This window comes from Podarcis raffonei, chromosome 16 (genome assembly GCF_027172205.1).
Source record: "Podarcis raffonei isolate rPodRaf1 chromosome 16, rPodRaf1.pri, whole genome shotgun sequence".
NCBI lineage: Eukaryota > Metazoa > Chordata > Lepidosauria > Squamata > Lacertidae > Podarcis > Podarcis raffonei.
This window is the reverse complement of record NC_070617.1, coordinates 9894881-9912547: the sequence shown is the minus strand read 5'-3', so window position 1 is coordinate 9912547 and position 17667 is coordinate 9894881. Positions and strand designations below refer to the sequence as shown.

At 45.3% G+C, this 17667-nt stretch overlaps 1 protein-coding gene across 1 annotated transcript in view; it reads left to right on the top strand.

Annotated features, from left to right (window-relative positions):
• The first annotated feature begins 717 nt into the window (after positions 1 to 717).
• LOC128403328 (lysosomal acid glucosylceramidase-like) overlaps positions 718 to 17667 on the top strand; it is a 49561-nt gene continuing 32611 nt past the window's right edge. Inside the window, exon 1 of the mRNA XM_053368014.1 lies at positions 718 to 1070. The gene's annotated coding sequence lies outside the window, so the exon portion shown is untranslated. The remainder of the gene's footprint in view (positions 1071 to 17667) is intronic.

The window sequence follows — 17667 nt, the reverse complement described above, 5'->3', positions numbered from 1 at the left end:
CCGTTTCCCCGGGACAGGTGAGGCTGCTGATCCCTTATTTTCGAGGCTGCTGATCCCTTATTTTCAGATCTGAAAGTTGACAACTATGCACATACATTTCAGCCACATCCAATAGCACATTTCAAACACATTACAGTACTTGCATCACAGAATCCTGGGAACTCTCTCTCTCTCTCTCTCTCTCTCTCTCACACACACACACACACACACACACAGCGCTACCATTCCCAGCATCCTTAAACTACAGTTCCCAGGATTATTATTTTGGGGGGGGTGGTTCATGTGTTTTACACATGCATTGATTAAATGTATGGCGTAGTAGATCTACCCATATTATATTCACCATGGAGACAGCGAGCTGTATTTTTAAAGATGACGTTTCTGTACAGTATATGATGGAAGCTGTTAAAGAGTGGCTGGGGCGACCCAGTCAGATGGGCGGCAGTACAAATAATAAAATAATAATAATAATAATAATAATAATAATAATAATAATAATAATAATAATAATAAAACACTTTTTCGGGCTTATATTTTTTTGGGGGGGGAGCGGAGCGATGAAAGGAGGCTGTTGCTGGGGGAGGCCACGACAGCAGATGACTGATCACGATTTACCAATTATTATGAATCACTATTAATTCCAGAGGGTGAGTGACAACGGGAGTCTCCGCTGCAGCCACGAAAACTGCTTCGAGCCTTTGGCAACCCAACAGATCGACTGGGGAGAGGAAGCAAAAACCTTCCCACGCCGGGAGAAATGTCCTTGTTTCAAGTTTCTTTGCAGGGCGGATCCGACCCTGCGGCATCTTTTTTGCTCCGAAGCAAGCAACTGCCTCCCTCCATCCTAGGCAGCACGCTTGCTCCCAAGTAAACGAGCCCCCTCTGCTCCCATGGGGTTAATTGCTCAGCAGATGCCCGGTGCCGGCAGAGCGAACCCCCACCCACCTGCAACACAAGTGTCATGTGACCGTAGATCATATGATCAGCTCCCCTTGGGCTGGCTGTAAAAGCCCGGCTGCTTCCTGGTGGCTGCTGGAAGGGGAAAAAGACACCGACTCTCGTCTTGCTGGGTAAGCGGGTCTCTTTATATTTTTTATCTTATTCCTCATGCTGGGGAGGGATGCTTCTGACCCTCCCCACTTTGCTTCCTGGCACCAACTCTTTTATGAGCTGGCTTAAAATAAGGTTACCAGATTTTTTTCAATGAATCCGGGGACACCTTAAATAAATAAAATAAAATGAAATAAAAACTACACGTTCGGGACGTTGGTGCTGCAGCGATGGCGGTGGCAGAGGGGCAGCCTCCGCCTTGACCACAACCGCCACCTTTCCCCTTCCTCCCGGGCTTGTATCTCCTTCCTCCATGCGCCTGGGCAGCCCCTGACTTGTTGGTTCTTCGGTGATGGTGGGGAATTGGTGTGCGGTGGGTCAGGCATGGAAGGCAGAGAAGGAGGGTGGAGAGCGGCCCCAATCCCATTCCTACTTGCGTGCAAGCAGGAGGGGGTGGGGTTCACATTGCCTTTCGGTCTAGCTGTCAACCTTCCCTTTTTTTGCGGGAAATTCCCTTATTTCACCACTGTTTCCCGCTGCTATCCCAGATAGTTAGATATCCCGTAGACCAGTGTTCCCCAACCTTGGGCCTCCAGCTGTTTTTGGACTACAACTCCCATCATCCCTCGCTAGCAAGACCAGTGGTCAAGGATGATGGGAATCGTAGTCCAAAAACAGCTGGAGGCCCAAGGTTGGGGAACACTGCCGTAGACTGTCTCACAGGTGAGGCTGCTGATCCCTTATTTTCAGATCCGAAAATTGACAGCTATGCTGCTGATCCCTTATTTTTGAGGCTGCTGATCCCTTGTTTTCAAATCTGAAAGTTGACAGCAATGCCTTTCGGAGCAGCCCCATCCCAACTCCTACATGTGTGCAAGCAGGAGGGGGCAGGGATCTCCCCTTTTTTATAGAATATTTATTAAAGTTTTTAATAATAATACAATAAAGGTAAAAAGAAAATAAAAAAAAATAATAACAAAAATACAGAAGTAAAAATAATTAAAAAGAAAAAAATAAAACATGCAAATTCCCCATTTCTCATTTTCCTTTAACATGTTTCCCGGACCTCCTCGTACCTCCCTTTTTTGTATTCCAATTCAAATTGTTAGTTCAGCAAATCCTTGCCATTAAGTTTTAACCTGTTTCTAAGCCTGATTCTCATATTCCCTTAAGACATTACAGCTGGAAACCACTTAATTTCTATCCAACATCATTCTAACATTCATTAATTTTGCAGTATTTCTGTAAATAATCTTTAAATTTCTTCCAATCTTCTTCCGCCGACTCTTCTCCCTGGTCTCGGATTCTGCCAGTCATTTCTGCCAATCCCATATAGTCCGTCACCTTCATCTGCCATTCTTCCAAAGTGGGTAGATCTTGTGTCTTCCAATACTTTGCAATAAGTATTCTTGCTGCTGTTGTAGCGTACATAAAGAAAGTTCTATCCTTCTTTGACACCAATTGGCCGACCATGCCCAGGAGAAAGGCCTCTGGTTTCTTCAGGAAGGTATATTTAAATACCTTTTTCATTTCATTATAAATCATTTCCCAGAAAGCCTTAATCCTAGGGCACGTCCACCAAAGGTGAAAGAATGTACCTTCATTTTCTTTACATTTCCAACATTTATTATCGGGCAAATGATAGATTTTTGCAAGCTTGACTGGGGTCATATACCACCTGTAAATCATTTTCATAATATTCTCTCTTAAGGCATTACATGCCGTAAACTTCATACCTGTGGTCCATAACTGTTCCCATCCCCCCCCCCCAAAAAAAAACCTTGTTCATGGTTTGTGTCACTCTACACACTCCAGGGCCTTTAATCATAGAATCATAGAGTTGGAAGAGACCACAAGGGCCATCGAGTCCAACCCCCTGCCAAGCAGGAAACACCACCAGAGCACTCCTGACATATGGTTGTCAAGCCTCTGCTTAAAGACCGCCAAAGAAGGAGACTCCACCACACTCCTTGGCAGCAAATTCCACTGTCGAACAGCTCTTACTGTCAGGAAGTTCTTCCTAATGTTTAGGTGGAATCTTCTTTCTTGTAGTTTGGATCCATTGCTCCGTGTCCGCTTCTCTGGAGCAGCAGAAAACAACCTTTCTCCCTCCTCTATGTGACATCCTTTTATATATTTGAACATGGCTATCATATCACCCCTTAGCCTCCTCTTCTCCAGGCTAAACATGCCCAGCTCCCTTAGCCGTTCCTCATAAGGCATCGTTTCCAGGCCTTTGACCATTTTGGTTGCCCTCCTCTGGACACGTTCCAGTTTGTCAGTGTCCTTCTTGAACTGTGGTGCCCAGAACTGGACACAGTACTCCAGGTGAGGTCTGACCAGAGCAGAATACAGTGGCACTATTACTTCCCTTGATCTAGATGCTATACTCCTATTGATGCAGCCCAGAATTGCATTGGCTTTTTTAGCTGCCGCGTCACACTGTTGGCTCATGTCAAGTTTGTGGTCAACCAAGACTCCTAGATCCTTTTCACATGTAGTGCTCTCAAGTCAGGTGTCACCCATCTTGTATTTGTGCCTCTCATTTTTTTTGCCCAAGTGCAATACTTTACATTTCTCCCTGTTAAAATTCATCTTGTTTGTTTTGGCCCAGTTCTCTAATCTGTCAAGGTCGTTTTGAAGTGTGATCCTGTCCTCTGGGGTGTTAGCCACCCCTCCCAGTTTGGTGTCATCTGCAAATTTGATCAGGATGCCCTTGAGTCCATCATCCAAGTCGTTGATAAAGATGTTGAATAAGACCAGGCCCAAGACAGAACCCTGTGGCACCCCACTAGTCACTCTTCTCCAGGATGAAGAGGAACCATTGATGAGCACCCTTTGGGTTCGGTCAGTCAACCAGTTACAAATCCACTGAGTGGTAGCATAGTCAAGATCGCATTTTACCAGCTTCTTTACAAGAATATCATGGGGCACCTTGTCAAATGCCTTGCTGAAATCAAGGTAGGCTACATCCACTGCATTCCCTTCATCTATCAGGCTTGTAATTCTGTCAAAAAACGAGATCAGGTTAGTCTGACATGACTTATTTTTCAGAAATCCATGCTGACTATTGGTGATCACAGCATTCCTTTCTAGGTGCTCACAGACTGTTTGCTTGATGATCTGCTCCAGAATCTTCCCTGGTATTGATGTCAGACTGACTGGGCGGTAATTATTTGGGTCCTCTCTTTTCCCCTTTTTGAAAATAGGGACAACATTTGCCCTCCTCCAGTCTGTCGGGACTTCGCCTGTTTTCCAGGAATTCTCAAAGATGACTGCCAGTGGTTCTGAAATCACATCTGCCAGTTCTTTTAATACTCTTGGATGCAGTTCATCTGGCCCTGGAGACTTGAATACATCTAGACTAGCCAAGTATGCAAACATAATGTTATGTCCATGTTTGTTCGCAGTCAGCAAACATAATGTTATGTCCAACATCTTGTGCCCATTTAATCATAACAGATTTCACCGTTTCATCCTGAGTGTTCCATTTCAGCAGCAAGTTATACATCTTTGACAAAATCTTAGTTTTGGGTTCTAACAGTTCTGTTTCTAATTTTGATTTTTCCACCTGGAAGCCAATTTTTTTATCCAAATTATATGCCTCCATTATCTGATAATAATGAAGCCAATCTCGCACTTTGTTTTTTAGTTTCTCAAAACTCTGCAGTTTCAGTCTATCTCCTTCTTGTTCCAAAATTTCCCAATATTTCGGCCATTTGGCCTCCATATTGAGCTTTTTCTGAGCTTTTGCTTCCATTGGGGACAACCACCTTGGGGTTTTATTTTCCAATAGGTCTTTATATCTTATCCAAACATTAAACAATGCTTTCCTGACAATATGGTTTTTAAATGCTTTATGTACTTTAACCTTGTCGTACCACAAATATGCATGCCACCCAAAAACGTTGTTAAAACCTTCTAAATCCAAAATGTCTGTGTTCTCAAGAAGCAGCCAATCTTTCAACCAGCAGAATGCTGCTGATTCATAGTAAAGTTTAAAGTCTGGCAGGGCAAATCCACCCCTTTCCTTTGCATCAGTTAATATCTTAAATTTTATTCTGGGCTTCTTGCCCTGCCAGACAAATCTAGAAATATCTTTCTGCCACTTCTTGAAACAATCCATCTTGTCCACAATTTGCAATGTTTGAAACAAAAACAGCATTCTAGGCAATACATTCATCTTTATAACTGCAATTCGACCCAACAAGGAAAGCTTCAAATTTGACCAAATTTCTAAATCTTTTTTCACTTCCGTCCAACATTTTTCATAATTATCTTTAAATAAGTTCCCATTTTTACCTGTCATGTTAATCCCCAGGTATTTCACTTTCTTAACCACAGTCAAACCTGTCTCATTCTGAAACCTCTCTCTTTCAATCGATGTTAAATTTTTCTCTAAAACCTTAGTTTTTAACTTGTTCAGTTTAAATCCTGCCACTTGACCAAATTCTTGAATTAGTTCTAAAACCCTTTTAGTACTAGATTCTGGCTCCTGTAACGTCAATACTAAGTCATCTGCAAATGCTCTTAGTTTGTACTGTTTGGCTCCGACCTGTATACCTTTAACCAACCGGTCCCTTCTAATCATGTTTAGCAAAACCTCCAAGACCGAAATAAAGAGCAATGGGGAAATTGGGCACCCCTGTCGTGTCCCTTTTTCTATCTTGAGTTCTTCCGTTACCACATTATTTACAATTAGTTTGGCCTTTTGTTCAGAGTATATTGCACCTACACCATTTTCAAAACCTTGGCCTACCCCCATCCCCTGTAGGTTCTTTTTCATAAAACTCCAAGAGATGTTGTCAAAAGCTTTCTCCGCATCTACAAATATCAGAACTGCTTTAGTGTTTATATTCACTTCTAATTTTTCCAAAATGTCAATTATGTTCCTCAAATTGTCAGACAAATGTCTTCCCGGGAGAAAGCCCGCTTGGTCTTTATGAATCTCTTCCATCAGTACTTTTTTCAACCTCTTGGCCAAAATGTCAGCAAAAATTTTGTAATCCGCATTTAATAACGATATAGGGCGGTAGTTCTTAAGTTGTGTCTTTTCAGTCTCTGTTTTCGGTATAAGTGTGATATACGCCTCTTTCCACGACTCTGGTGCCCTTTTCCCTTCCAAAATTTCATTGCAGACTTCCTTCAAAGGTTGTAATAACCACTCCTTCAAAGATCTATAGTATCTGGAAGTCAGCCCATCTGGACCTGGAGACTTGCCTAATTGCATATTTTGAATGGCACCTTCTACTTCCTGTTCAGATATTTTATAGTTCAACATTAATTTACTTTCTTGAGAGATTTTTTGTAATCCATTTGTCTTCAGAAATCAGTCTATATCCATTTCTTTCTGTGGCCCTTGTGAGTATAATTGTTTGAAGTACCTCTGGAAGCAATTTCTAATCTCAATTGGATTATGTATGTTCTTTCCTTCTACTTCTAAATTAGTAATGGTATTTAGTTTTTGTCTTTTTTTCATTTGCCAAGCCAGCAGTTTCCCACATTTATTCACTGATTCAAATGTCTTTTGTCTCATTTGTTTAATTCTCCATTCTATCTCCTGATTCATCAATTCCATATATTGTACTTGATATAGTTTTATTTCTCTCAGGATCTCCTGCGACTTTGGTTTTGCTCTCAATTTCTGGGGCCTTATTCGCAAATCCGGGGACTGTCCCCAGGAAACGGAGTTGTCTGGTAACCCTAGCTTAAAACTAAAGTCAAGTCTCTCTCCCCCACCTCACCTCAATTATTTAATAATTATTAAAGAATTATTGTTAGGGTGGCCATATTCCAAAGCTTCCTGTGCATTGTAACTATTGTGTATAGAAAAGGGGATTCCGGCTTCTCTGGTGAAATCCAGCTGCTTAAAGACCCCTGCCCCCTATTATTATTATTATTATTACTATTATTATTATTATTATTATTATTCGCCTTCTCTTAAAACGCTTATCAGTTCGTTAATAGAAGGCAGGAGGTCTCTGCCCCTAGATGCTTACAGTCAAAAAATTGCTGCAGAAGAGAGAACACCCGAGGGAATGGAGTGGGAAGGAGGCTTAGGTGGATGATTTAGATTTCATAGCGTTAGGCTTAGTTACTGTAGGTGTAGGAAAAGGAGAGATTTGGAGGGAGGGAGAGTCCCCGCTGCTATATGTACATGCTGTGTGATTTCTAGGAGGTTTGTTGCAGTTTTCTACTGTGGACCGGACGGTCACCTCAGCAGCATATATTCAAAGCACTAGGCCAGCCTTTCTCAACCTGTGGGTCCCCAGATGTCGTTGAACTACAACTCCCATCACCCCTAGCTAGCAAGGCCAGAGCTCAGGGATGATGGGAGTTGTAGTCCAACAACAGGGTTGGGGGCATCAGGCTCAGGGGCCATGTGCAGCCCCAAGGCCTCTATATCTGGCTACACCCCTCTTCCCCAGGCCACATCCCTCAGCAGCTCTGCTTCACCTCCCACCCTGGCTTCTGAGCATTTTTTGCTTGGCTGGAATATGCCCTGGGACTCCCATAATGCCTCTTGCTTGGAAGATCAAGAAGGGGGGGGGGTTGAATGTGGGTAGCAGTGTTTCCCAAACTTGGGTCTCCAGCTGTTTTTGGACTACAACTCCCATCACCCCTAGCTAGCAAGGCCAGAGCTCAGGGATGATGGGAGTTGTAGTCCAACAACATCTGGGGACCCACAGGTTGAGAACTGCTGCACTAGACAATCACAGTTTGTCCCCCCCCAAAGAATTCTGGGAATTGTAGTTTGTTCAGAGAGTTGTGGGGAGGCCCCTATTTCCCCATATGGTTCCAGTTAAATGGAGCATCCCTCTTCCCGGGGAATTTCCCCCTTTGTGAGTGGGCAAGGTGCAGAGTGGGTGGAACCGGTTCCGCTTCTTCAGGCGTGCTGGGGCTGGGCCAACAAGCCAAATCCTGTAAAGCCAGATGTCAAACCTGGTGACAAAGTACAGGAACATAGCATTGGAGAGTTGGAAGGGGACTCCTGCGGTCATCTAGTCCAACCCCCTGCAATGCAGGAATCCTTCACCCAATGTGGGACTCAAACCCCCAACCCTGAGATTAAGAGTCCCATGCTTTGCCAGGTTTCAGACTCGGGGCCTGCTTTTAACCCAAACAGGGCTGCTGTCAAGGTTACTGAGGCACCGAGATGCTTAAGGTCTTCTGCTGAGGCTCTTTTCCGTGGACCTAACTCAGTGTTGTCTACACTGACTGGCAGCAGCCCTTCAGGCAAGGTTTTTCCACCTGCAACCCCACTTGGAAATGCTGGGGATTTTGTTTGGGACTTTCTGCATGCATAGGAGATGTTCTGCCATCGAGTTTATGGCCCTTCTATTCTGCATGGGGATTTGCAAACTGCTTGGCTGTGCCTGCCCCTTTAAGAGCAGCCTAGGGTGTGGGAATTCAAGCAGTGATGCTTCTCTGGTTATGGAGATAAAAATGCAGATAAAATCCTGGGCTGGAACTGAAGTGACTGGGAGGCGGGGCGAGATCACTTCAAGTGCGGGATTTCTGTCTAGCGTGTTGTATTATGTAAAAAAAAACCCCACAAACTGTAGAGCATGGGTAGGCAAACTAAGGGGGCTGGATGCGGCCCAATCGCCGTCTCAGTCCGGCCCGCGGATGTTCCGGGAATCAGTATGTTTTTACATGAGTAGAATGTGTCCTTTTATTTAAAATTTATCTGGGTTATTTGTGGGGCCTGCCTGGTGTTTTTACATGAGTCGAATGTGTGCTTTTATTTAAAATGCATCTCTGGGTTATTTGTGAGGCATAGGGATTTGTTCATATTTTTTTCCAAAATATAGTCCAGCCCCCCACAAGGACTGAGGGACAGTGGACCAACCCCCTGCTGAAAAAGTTTGCTGACCCCTGCTGTAGAGGAAGGCTAATGTTCTGTCTGAGGCAGTTTATCCACCCTTGGTTCTCATCTTGCACTCAGCTCTCACCTGTGGCTCCTGGTAGCTGTCAGCGTGTGACAGCAGCCATACCCTGGGAATGGCTTTGAGTGAGGGGAGCCGATGGGTCTCAAACCCTCGGTGCGTGAGGGGCTTCCCCCGCATGCAAAGACAGGCTCTGGCGGATGGAGCGGACGAGACCAGGATTGGGTCAGGAAGGGGGTTTCTTCACATGCTGCCGAGGGAAGTGTGGGGCAGATGGGGCTCGTCCACCTGGGGAGCCCATCTCAGAGAAGGAAACCTCCGATCCTAAACCGCCGCTGCCTTGTGGGATATTTCCAGGAGACGAAAAGGCTCAGGAGTAAACCCTACACAATTCCAGAATAGAGTCCCTAAGATGGGAAAGGAAATTGTAAGTTATATTTGTGGGTCGAGGTACGAAGTCCGGGTCAAGAAAAAGAAGAAGTGAGAATAAAAGCTGTCTTACAGTAAAGTGAGATGTGACAGGTAAAAGGTAAAGGACCCCTGGACGGTTAAGTCCAGTCAAAGGCGACAGTGGTGTTGCAGCGCTCATCTCGCTTTCATGCCAAGGGAGCCGGCGTTTGTCCACAGACAGCTTTCCAGGTCATGTGGCCAGCATGGCTAACCCGCTTCTGGTGCAACGCAACGCACCACCATGACGGAAACCAGAGCGCACGGAAACGCTCTTTACCTTCCCCTCTGCAGCGGTATCTATTTATCTACTTGCACTGGTGTGCTTTCAAATTGCTAGGTTGTCAGGAGCCGGGACAGAGCAATGGGAGCTCGCTCCGTCACGGGGATTCGAACCGCCAACGTTCAGTCTGGCAAGCCCAAGAGGCTCAGTGGTTTAGACCATAGCGCCACCCATGTCTGGAAATGTGACAAGAATCTCCTGGCAAATGGTTGTCTTGAAAATTATAGTTCCTGCTGTATTTTTCCTTCTGCCTAATAACAGTGGGTCACCATTCTGCCAATAGGTCTGAAGATGGCTCACCTTCCTCCTCCGCTGTCTCTTGCGCACACCCACACCCCGGATGTGTAGTGTCATAAATTGAGTGAAACATCTGGGTTCCCTATCTGTACGTGACATCTATGATAATAATAATGTATTATTTATATCCCGCCATTCTGGTTGGGTTTCCCCATCCACTCTGGGCGGCTTCCACCAGAATCGTAAAATACAATAACCTATTAAACATTAAAAGCTTCCCTAAACAGGGCTGCCTTCAGAATTCTTCTAAAAGAGGGCATTCCACAGGGCATGTGCCACTACTGAGAAGGCCCTGTGCCTGGTTCCCTGTAACTTGGCTTCTCGCAGCGAGGGAACCCCCAGAAGGCCCTTGGCACTGGACCTCTCCCTTTGGCACCCTTAGCTGTGGCCTTAACTTGCCTAGGCTGGGGTGCGGCCTACCTTACGTGGAAACAACCAACAATTTGGGACACACATTGCCAGGAGGAAGGGCTGTGGACCTACTTCCAGACTACGTGTTCGCTGATTGGTTTGCAGGGAGCGTAGAGGATGTCGGCTGCTTAATGTGCGTCCATAATTCCCGCAAATAGGGACTCCCTGTTTAAACCAGAGCTTTCCAAGCCGTGTGTCGCGACATGTTAGTATGTCGGCTGCAGTGTGCGGTTGTGTCGTGCGGACGTTCGCCCCACTCCTCCTGGGGCTGGAAAGGGGCTAGTTTAACCCCTGGTTTGCTAGTAAAACTGGATGACCGCATTGTGCAACGATGCATGTCTAAAAATTGGGTCGCCAATGTGAAAAGTTTGGAAAGCTCTGCTTTAAACCGGGAGGGGAATAAGGGGTGTCTCCTGACAGCTCTCAGCACCCTTAACAAACTGCGTCTCCCAGAATTCCTTGGGGAAGCCATGAATCATAGAATCATAGAGTTGGAAGAGACCACAAGGGCCATCGAGTCCAACCCCCTGCCAAGCAGGAAACACCACCAGAGCACTCCTGACATATGGTTGTCAAGCCTCTGCTTAAAGACCTCCAAAGAAGGAGACTCCACCACACTCCTTGGCAGCAAATTCCACTGTCGAACAGCTCTTACTGTCAGGAAGTTCTTCCTAATGTTTAGGTGGAATCTTCTTTCTTGTAGTTTGGATCCATTGCTCCGTGTCCGCTTCTCTAGAGCAGCAGAAAACAACCTTTCTCCCTCCTCTATATGACATCCTTTTATATATTTGAACATGGCTATCATATCACCCGTTAACCTCCTCTTCTCCAGGCTAAACATGCCCAGCTCCCTTAGCCGTTCCTCATAAGGCATCAAAAAAACGCCACGGCAACCTCTGCACTCTAATAAATCCAAACCTTGGTTTGACCAAGAATGCATGGCTATGAAACGCCTCCTGCTGGACAAGTATAGGAACTATAGATCAGCGAACTTACCTTCGCTTCCATTAGACTGGTTTGAGTTAAAACGCAGTTATAAAGCTTTGATTAACAAGAAAAAGCTCCAGGCACAAAGGGAGGAATGGCAGTGCCTAGTGGAGGCCTCCCGAAGGAAAGATTCTGCCACGTTTTGGAAAACAATCGCAAAGGGCTGGAGAGACTCCCCGATCGAAGTCGAATACTCTATACCCGCTGGAGCATGGGAGGCCTATTTCCTCTCATTATATTCATCAAATCAGCTGGTCTCAGTTCTGCTTCCTGCTTCAAGTGAATTTGGCAAGGAATGGCCCCCTGTAACCACAGAAGAAATTACTGGCCTTATTCAATCTCTTAAATCAGGGAAAGCCCCGGGTGCTGACAATATCCCACCAGAAATTCTTAAGGCAAATGTTGAATGGTGGGCCCCTGTGCTAGCCGCCTTGTTCACTAGTATAAATCAAGCGGCTATTATCCCCGAGGACTGGGGTTTAGCCATCATCATTCCAATATTCAAGAAAGGAAGCAGAACTGAGCCAGCTAACTACAGACCAATCAGTCTATTAAGTATTATTAGTAAACTGTATGCTGCTCATTTATGTGATAAATTAGTGGAGTGGATGGAAAGAGAGCATATTCTATCAGAAGCTCAAGCTGGCTTTAGAGCAAAGCGTTCAACTATAGACCAGGCCCTTATCCTTCAACACCTGGCAGACAAATACTCTAGAAAAGGGGGGTCTTTATATGCAGCTTTTGTGGATTTTAAATTGGCTTTTGATCTAATACCAAGGGACAGACTCTGGGAAAAGCTTGGCGCTACAAACATAGATAAACGCTTATTACGCCTTATCCGTGGTCTATACGAAAACACCAGGGTGAGGGTAAGATGCGATCGGTCAGGCCATCTAACTAAAGAAATTCAAACGCACTATGGGGTTAAACAAGGATGTGTCCTCGCGCCAACACTATTTAATTTTTATATCAACTCTCTAGCAGTAAATATGGCGAAAGAAAATGCCCACCCTCCCAGTCTGGTAGGTATGCCCCTCCCGGTGCTTCTGTATGCGGACGACGCAGTCCTACTCTCCTTTTCCTGCGTTGGCTTGAGGAAGCTTTTGAGATCACTTGCTGACTATTGTCAAGCGGAACAACTATCAATAAATTACAGCAAATCTAAAATTATGGTGTTTTCAAAAAAAAGAAGGAAACACATATGGAGAATTAATGGTCAACCTATTGACCAGGTAGCAACTTTCAAATACCTGGGAATAACTTTTCAGGAAAGGGTCTCGTGGCACCAACAGATGAAAAACGCCATTGCCAACGCAGGAAGGGCCAATAAAGCCCTTATAAGATTTTTTCACGGGAAAGGGGGTAAATACATTCCAGCGGCCTCCCAGGTTTTTGCTGCAAAAATACTCCCACAACTCACTTATGGATCCCAGGTTTGCAGTTTTAAAAATTTTGCGCCTATGGAGGCATTTCAAACAAAATTCTATCGGTGTTTATTGGGGTTCCCCCCCTGTGTATCTAATATAGCTGTCCGCTTAGAAGTTGGACAACCACCCATTAACGCGCGGTTGTGGATTCTAAAGATACACTACTGGTTAAAACTTATTTTTTTCCCGGCCGGTTTGGCTCCTTTAACACTCTTAGACACCTTTCATTCTACCTGGAAAGCTTCCCTGTTTGAAAAGATAAGAAGCTTGGGATTCTCCCCGCAGATCTTGATAGCGGCAGGATATGAGAGAGCCAGAAGTCAAGTGCTTCAACGCATTAGGGACATAGAGCTGCAATGTCATATGGGCAAAATGGAGAAACATGCCACAATTAGAGACTTTGGGAGAGGGTTCTCACCCGCAAATTATCTGGCTGATTTACAAATACCTAAGTACAGACACTCCTTTACCCTGGCCAGATTTAACGTTCTGCCCTCTGCCCTGCTGCTAGGCAGATATGAGGGCAAACCATATGAGTCACGTGTTTGCCCATGTGGCTCATCGGAAGTGGAAACAAGTCAGGTTAAGAACAGTTTCAGGTTAAGAACAGACCTCTGGAACGAATTAAGTACTTAACCTGAGGTACCACTGTAGTTCAAAGACCGAATTATATACAGTGGTACCTCTGGTTGTGGACGGGATCCGTTCTGGAGCTCTGGTCAGATTCTGAGGTTTCCACAACTGGAGGCACCGCTTCTGCACATGCGCATGCAGCAAAAACCCAGAAATATACATCTGGGTTTGCTGCTTATGTATCCTGAAGTTTACCTAACCAAAAGGATAAGTAAGCGGAAGTAGGACTGTAATTTAGAAAAGGTGCTAGAATTGATGGCTTAATTATTTGCTTTATTTCTGCGTTCCAACATCTTATTAATTTCTATTCCATTGCGGTCATAATAATAATAATCCCTTCTACCAGGGGTGGCCAACTCCCAAGAGACTGTGATCTACTCACAGAATTAAAAACTGCCAGTGATCTACTGCCAGTTATCAAAGCCCCATTTTTTGGAGATCCGTCTTTCGTTCTGCAGATCATGCAACAATGGAGGGCGGGGCCGGATTTTAAATTACAAATAGATTTAGAATGGAAAGGGACCCAGTGATCGACCGAGATCTACCAATACCTCCCAGGCGTCTACCTTTCAAGGCTGCTGGTCCCTTATTTTCAAATCTGTAAGTTGACAGCTATGTTGCACAAAACAAAACAATATCAACTTTTGCTTGCTTTGTTCTGAAATATTCGTTGAAATTGGATTAGTCGGATGCTAGGGAAAGGATAATGCAGATGTACAGCAGAGAAGTTAGAGAGCAGATGTTTGGGAGTCTGTGGCCTTCCAGATTCTGGACTCTAGCTCCCATCAGCCCCAGCCAGCATGGCCAGTGGTCAGGGATGATGGGAGTGGGAGTCCACAAACATCGAGGCGGCCTCAACCCTCTCCTTCACATGAGTAATAATCAATCAGGGTCACATAACAGAGGTGTAAGGCAAGGATCACTGGCTCTCCCCAAAGAAGCTGAAAAACTTTGGCTCCCCTAAGAAAGCTCAAAAACATAGGCCTGAACCACAAAAACCAGGCCTTCCTTCTTAAAAAAAAGCTCAATCCTGAATCCCTAAAAAACGGGGGTAGATCACTGCGATCCACTCACTGTTTTTAACTGAGTAGATCGCAGTTTCTTGGGAGTTGGCCACCCCTGGTATAGACCCACTGAAATGCATGGCTCCAAGGACTTGTGATGACAGATTTCAGAACGTGTGCTTTGAGTAGAATTAACACAAGCCCAAGGGCAGGACTACTGACTGAAAAAATTGGCAGGCTCATTCACTTCTGGAACACATAGTACTTTCCTTAACAGATAGGGAACACAGCCCAAGGAGAGCAATTAACTTAATCTTTTCATGTTCAGGTAGCCTCAGTGGCGTGAAGAACATTGTTTGGGTTGAGGCTGATGCACAGACAGTGAGCAGCTGCAGTTATCCATGCCCTGTGAACTTCAGCGCTTGATTACTGCAATGTGTGTTACGTGGGGCTGCCCTTGAAGACAGATGGGGAACTGTAGCTAGCCCAGCATAAGGATGCTATGTTGCTAACTGGATCTGGAGAGGAGAGCCTCTCTTGCTGGTATTGAATCACATGTTCTAAAAGGAAGGAGAGCTTTTCCCCTTCAGGAAGATGGTTTTATGCTCAGGCAAATGCATGCAAATTAAGCTGACCAATCCACGGATTGGCTCAACGCATGCAATTAATCCAGATGAGATTTCTCTCAGCCGGATGATGACTCAGTTGTTTCTGTTCTTGCTGTTATCAATTCATATTGACTAGTTGAATTCTTTTGCACCAAAAATTGACCCGAAGCGGTAAAGATAGAAATAGCAAGGTCATTGAAATTAGATATAATAACAGTCACAGAAATATCCATCTGAAGCAGGGTGGATTCAATTTAAATCACGATTTAAATCACTAGTCAGTAAGACTTGATTTAAATCAATTTTTTTACAGAAAGACTCATTCTTGCTGGTATAATCTTAATATTTACAACCAGACGCAGGTTTCATTTTTTGAATAATAAATTTCCAGAGTAGTTTTTACACTTATATATCAACTGATTTGGTTATACTATCAGAAATACATAGACCGATAATTTTGAAATTATTCTGTGTGTTTCCTTGGAAAGGGTGATATAAATGTGTCAAATTAATACAGTGGTACCTCGGGTTAAGGACTTAATTCGTTCCAGAGGTCCGTACAGTGGTGCCCCGCAAGACGAATGCCTCGCAAGACGGAAAACCCACTAGACAAAAGGGTTTTCCGTTTTGGAGGTGCTTCGCAAAACGAATTTCCTATGGGCTTGCTTCGCAAGACGAAAATGTCTTGCGAGTTCCTGCAGGGTTTTTTTCCTCCCCCCCCCTTTTTCCCAAGCCGCTAAGCCGCTAATCAGCTGATCCGCTAAGCCGCTTAACAGCTGATCCGCTAAGCCGCTTATCAGCTGATCCGCTAAGCCCGCTAAGCCGCTAATATCGCTAAGCCGCTAATGGGCTTGCTTCGCAAGCGGCAGCTAGACTGGTGACTGGGAGTGGCCGCCGGGACCACATAACACCGGTTCTGAGAGATCTGCATTGGCTCCCAGTACGTTTCCGAGCACGATTCAAAGTGTTGGTGCTGACCTTTAAAGCCCTAAACGGCCTCGGTCCTGTATACCTGAAGGAGCGTCTCCACCCCCATCATTCAGCCCGGACACTGAGATCCAGCGCCGAGGGCCTTCTGGCGGTTCCCTCATTGCGAGAAGTGAGGCTACAGGGAACCAGACAGAGGGCCTTCTCGGTGGTGGCGCCCGCCCTGTGGAACGCCCTCCCATCAGATGTCAAAGAGATAAATAATTACCTGACATTCAGAAGACATCTTAAGGCAGCCCTTCAGGGAAGTTTTTAATATGTAACGCTGTACTGTTTTTAACACTGATTGGGAGCCGCCCAGAGTGGCTGGGGAAACTCAGCCGGATGGGCGGGGTATAAATAATAAATTATTATTATTATTATATAAGACAAAAAAACTGCAAGACGAAGAGACTCGCGGAACGGATTCTTTTCGTCTTGCGAGGCACCACTGTACTTAACCTGAAATTGTTCTTAACGTGAAGCACCACTTTAGCTAATGGGGCCTCCCACTGCTGCCGCGCCGCTGGAGCACAATTTCTGTTCTCATCCTGAGGTAAAGTTCTTAACCCGAGGTACTATTTCTGGGTTAGCGGAGTCTGTAACCTGAAGCGTATGTAACCCGAGGTACCACTGTAAGTGAAATCGGACACATCTAAATCACCGGATACAATCATTGAATAGAATTCCATGCGTCATACGTAATTTGGACTCTTAGAGATCTCAACCATCAGTAGTAGTATAAATATCGTAGATCCTAGGCCTAGGGCCTTTCCTTCCTTTCTGACAAATTGCAAAAGGCTGGGATAGGGCAGACATTCTGTGCATGTTCTACCTCCTCTGTCAGAGGCAGTGAATGCCCGTTGCTAGGAATCACAAGAGGGGAGAGTTGCTGTCGCACTCAGAACCTGCTCGCGAGCTTCCCATCGGGGCAGCTCCTGTGAGAACAGATAACACCGGTACTAAGGGATCAGTATTGGCTCCCAGTATGTTTCCGAGCCCAATTCAAAGTGTTGGTGCTGACCTTTAAAGCCCTAAACAGCTTTGGCCCCATATATGTGAAGGGCCTTCTCGGTGGTGGCACCCTACCTATGGAATGCCCTCCCATCAGATGTCAAGGAGATAAACAACTCTTTGACTTTTAGAAGATATTTGAAGGCAGCCCTGTATCGGGAAGTTTTTAATGTTTGATGTTTTATTGTGTTTTTGATATTTTGTCGGGAGCTGCCCAAAGTGTCTGGGGAACCCAGTCAGATGGGCGGCATATACCGTATTTTTCGCTCTATAACACGCACCCGACCATAACACGCACACGCACATAGTTTTTAGAGAAGGGATTGGATTAGTCGGATGCTAGGGAAAGGATAATGCAGCTGTACAGCAGAGAAGTTAGAGAGCAGATGTTTGGGAGTCTGTGGCGTTCCAGATTCTGGTCTCTAGCTCCCATCAGCCCCAGCCAGCATGGCCAGTGGTCAGGGATGATGGGAGTGGGAGTCCACAAACGTCTGGGTGGCCTCAACCCTCTCCTTGACACGTGTCCTAATCCATCAGGGGTCACATAACAGAGGTGTAAGGCAAGGATGGAGGAGGCTGGTGCCTTCTAGAAGGCGTTGGTGCCATTGGCTAATCATGAGGGGGTGAGGGGAGGGCACGAGGTTGGGGAAG